At 49.2% G+C, this 4,586-nt stretch overlaps 1 long non-coding RNA gene across 1 annotated transcript; it reads left to right on the forward strand.

Annotated features, from left to right (window-relative positions):
- Positions 1-1,011: 1,011 nt before the first annotated feature.
- LOC123131228 (uncharacterized) lies at positions 1,012-2,949 on the forward strand. Its single transcript, XR_006464105.1, has 3 exons — positions 1,012-1,250; positions 1,918-1,980; positions 2,622-2,949. It is a non-coding gene; the product is annotated as an uncharacterized lncRNA (long non-coding RNA).
- The last annotated feature ends 1,637 nt before the right edge of the window (positions 2,950-4,586 follow it).

Consider the following 4,586-nt stretch of genomic DNA (forward strand, 5'->3'; position numbering starts at 1 on the left):
CAGGAGTGCAACGGCGAGTTCGGGCGTGCGTGACGACGGCGGCGAGGTACGCCGTGGCGACCAGAGCCTCGGCAATGGCGGCGGCTGGCTACAGAGCGCTAGGGGGCCAACGAAGAGCAGCAGGGGGAGGAGAAGCTCACCGTGCGGCACGCAAGATGGCCCTTGGGAGTTTACTAGCCGGAGAGTCGACGGCGCTCGCCGGAGATGCGTCGGGGATCCGAGGAAGAAGACGAGGTTGGGGCAGCGTTCGATAGTGCTCGGCGTCCTGCGTCTTGACGTGGAGGCGTAGTCGAGGGAGGCGGAGCGTGCGGACGCGTCGGAAGGGCGTGGAGGTCGCGGTGGCCGCAAGTACTACGGCGGCGAGGCCATGGTGGCGCTCGGTTGCCGTGGGGAACGAGGGGGCGAGGTGCGGTGGATCTGGAGGGGGGAGTGCAGGGACCGAGGCGAGAGTGGGGGGGCGAGTGGGAGGAGGAACCGAGGAGGCGCGGCGTGGCGACCTTATCCCCTCGTCTCGTCGCCGGCGAGGGGGGTTCGGTTGGGACGCGCCCTGTTCCGACCCGGGTCGGGGGAACAGGGGAAGGGGACGCGGTGCGGGAGCTGGGCCGGCTGGGCCGGCCAGGCTGGCTGCGGGCCAGGGGGTTGGGCGGTGGCCGTGCGGGTGGGTTGGGCTGCCTGGTCCAGGGGGCTTCCCCCCCTTTTTTGTTTTTTTTTTGTAATTTCTTTCTTTTATTTATTTTCCCTTTCTGTTTTATTTAGTTTTAGGGCATTTAGGCATTTTATAAAATGGTGTTTGCTTCACCATAATTACCAGTGCAATATTTGGCAACCCCCGAACATTTTCGCTTTGACTTTTGAAAACTTAGGGTGTTTGTCACTAATTCATATTTTGAATTAGCACTGATTTTGAACTACCACTTGGTTAGCCACAGTAACACTGATGACATGGCATCATTAGAAGAGTTTTACTGTAGCCTAATTATCCGGGCGTTACAGCGGTGCACCGTTCGGATCATCCCCGTGCGGCGGACCCGATCCAAGCGAGAAGCAGCAATCCGCTATCTTGGTGTCGCTCCTGCCGTCAATGTTCCGGCCGGCCGGCAGTACTGCAGGTCGTACATCGCGGCGCACCGAAGCCTCGGCTGCCCCACCGCCCTCAACCCGCCGCCATGGACAGATGATCTCTCTCCACCGTACGTCGGATACCCTACTGCCTGAGTCAGCGCCGCCGGCGACCTTCCCTCCCACTACAGGTAACTGCAAGCGTGTTGTACTAGCTTTTCTAATCCTCATGTTTGCGCGATGGCAGTCCCATGGTGTGATTGCCACTCAACAACGCCCAACCAGCTGTTAGTTCAGAGGAATACATTTGCCGATACGCTCTAGTACTACAACTCTGTTTTTTTTGCCTATTCACAAATCTGAACATATTATGTTCATGCTTACTGTGGTGATTAGCATACTCATGTCTTTTCCAAGGAAAAAAAGAATACTCATGTATTGGGTTGTGCTCACAATTAAGCTCTCCCCTGCAATATGATGAAGATGTATGGTTTATGCGCTAGGGGATGTTTGATAAAATGTAATCCTCTTTAGTTCAGATATATTGATTTCAGCACCTGATTAGAGTAGTTGTGAGAGTCCAAATCTGAAATCTAGCTTGCTTTATTACTGAAAATCAAATAAGTATACTGAGAGCAAGCTTATGACTTCTCTAGATCATGGAAACATCTACTTAGCATAATCACCTAGTCCTTGGGGTGCTTTCGTTGGTGGTGTGGTGTGAAAGTTATTATCGACATGTGCTGCATCGCCTGTGAGGTCTTTTTGTTTGGTAGGTTGAAGAGCTATTGTTTTAGTTCGTCCATGCCACTTATGGGGTTGTGGGGGATGTTGCACTCAGAGAACTTGTTCTTGCAGTAGTAGGATGAACTGGATCAGATATTGGAAGTGGTACTGTCACATATCCTGGCATCTGCTCAGGTATGCCTGGTTTGAATTTGGGACCTTATACTTTATGAATTGTAATATGTATTCTGATATAACTGTTATATTTAAGCGTTGTCATTTTCCCCATACTGATTACAAACGAAAGTTCTAATTATGTTTTCGCATGTCCACAATTCAAGTTAATCAACCTTGGTAAAACTTGAACATGTAGCTTCCAACCAGCTTAAGGAAAAGGTGTGCTGCCAATTTCCCGAGCCTTATTCTCATCCATAATTTCGACTCAAATCACTTGATTCATATTCGTAATTTAGTGCCCATCTATTTTATTTTCTGTTATCACTGAAACTGTGTGTGTTTGCCCTCTGAAAAAATTTACTGGTCCATATCCATGATATCTTGGTACATGATGTTGTTATCCAAAACAAGACAATACATATTTGCCTTAGTAAATTTATAGTTCTAGCTGATGGATTGTTCAAAGGAGAAAATTTTAGTTTAAATAACAACACTTATGTGGATGTTTCTTATTGGCTAGTTTTGACATGGAGAGCTAGATCTGACTTTTCCTACTTGTATTTCTATTCCATTATACTTTTCAGGAGCACGTGAAGCTCGCATGTCATTGTACTAAGAACTATATTTCACATAACTATACTAAGTTGACACAATTTCAGCCTGCAGCATGGCACATGAGTCTTCGACATCATTGAGGATTTCTGCATCGGCAAATTGGAAGACTGATGTGGAATAGGAGAGGATGTAAAAACTCTCAAAGTGTGAACCCATGTGCTCGTCTGCAATTCCTTGAAGATGATGAGAACGAACAAAACCATTTCGTAATTGTGATGAGGACTGCTCCAGGGCCCAGCTTTGTGGTTCTGATCACATGTTTGACTCATGCTTACTCTGGTACATGGTCTCCATCCACCCATCGTCTACATATGGCCTCGCCGGATCGCCACACAGCACCGTCGTCTACGTCTGTCTCGCCTGACAGGCACTATCCTCAACCCTGCGTCACAGTTAATTGTGTACTAGTAATTCCTTTGGAGAACTTGTTACAGTTATTCTAACTCCGCCATGTATCCATGAACTTGTTAGATTCTGAATATGTAATTTTCCAGACAGACGGGTAGCATTCAAGTGCTCCATATGCGCCAGCACTCTCAAAACTCACTTCCTTTTTTGCTCTTTTGCTCCCTGAGACACAACTCTGACTTCCTTATTTGTGTCTTGGAGCATCTGGACACCATACCCGCCCCACACGTCTGGGTGGGCTGCCTGGTCACTGCTTGGTCGCAAAAACCGCATCCAACTACGCTGCTTAAAACCGGCCCAAACGCCTGGACTGATCGGCAGTCTCCATATCCGGCCTAGACGCGCCCGCGCACCATCGCCATGTCGAACCGGCCCACTCTGGCCCATCATGCTTCCACTGTCGTCATCATAAAAACCCCACCCACTCGGACGAACCATAGTCACTCTCAGTCCTCTCGCCCTCTCCGCTCCCCTCATGTCTTCTCCACTTCCTCTCCCAATCTCTCCACCTCCTTCACCATGGCCAAGTCTAGCCATGACTCCGGCAGCGAAACCGATCCCATGGACTTGGATGACCTCGTGAAGCAGGATGCCGGTTCTAGCAGCGACGTGTCCGACGACGAGAAGCTCCTGCTCTGCAATACCATCTACCATTTGCGGTTGGACACCGGCGGGAGCTCGAGCTCCGTCTCATTCGCCGCCGGCTCCTCCGGGTCACACTGATGCAATGCAGGCAGTGTTCGCCCGTCCCGCTCTGCGCCGCTCCAGATCCTAGAGCAGGGCGGCCATCTCCCCTTCCCCTTCGTTGCCAGCACTGCCCAAGCAGCACTGGGTGCTCGTGCTCTTGGCTCCCGTGGGGATGCACATGCCATATTTGGAGGCGAAGGCAGCCCAGCATGCGCGGCCATGGTGGAGCCCAACTCTTCCTGCCAGTGTGCACGCTCGGTCCTTGTCGACCCGGAGAAGGCACTCCTTCGCGAGGTCACGCGGCATTCGCTAACCACGGAGGAGTCCAATGCTAGGCGCCTTCAGCGCAAAAACTCAAAGGCACTCTGGCTCGGGCTCGAAGCTTCCTAGCGCCCCGCAAGGGAGAAGGGGGCCGCCAAATGAGCTAAATTTTTATCATAATGTCATAAAATTAAGAAATTTTGGCTATGATATTTCTTTTATTTCCAATGTTATAAAAATAAAAGCCAAACCATGGAAGATATTGCAATGAGAAGGTGGTAGATATAAGTGAGAAAAACACATGCCCGTAGAATTCCTTATGTTGAAAATGTTGAAATGATGAAAATTAGTACAAGCCACTATTTAGTGTGTGGGCATCAAACGAACCATCATCTGAAAATTGAACAAAACTTTGAAGTTGGAAGCATATTCTTGTAAAAATAGTCTCACAATTATGTCTTGAATGAACTGTTTATTGGTTGGAGATAAATTATAAACACTGTTTGGAGCAACAGATCAGCTCCCAAGCTTAATAAACATTAACAAAAAGTAAAAGGCTACTAAAGAAGATCGCCATTGCTGCCAAAAGTCAATGCCTCCCTGGGATTGTTAAATGCTTGTTTCTTCGTTCTTGGCGATGACCCATCTTCGTC

Source organism: Triticum aestivum, chromosome 6A (assembly GCF_018294505.1).
Source record: "Triticum aestivum cultivar Chinese Spring chromosome 6A, IWGSC CS RefSeq v2.1, whole genome shotgun sequence".
Lineage (NCBI taxonomy): Eukaryota > Viridiplantae > Streptophyta > Magnoliopsida > Poales > Poaceae > Triticum > Triticum aestivum.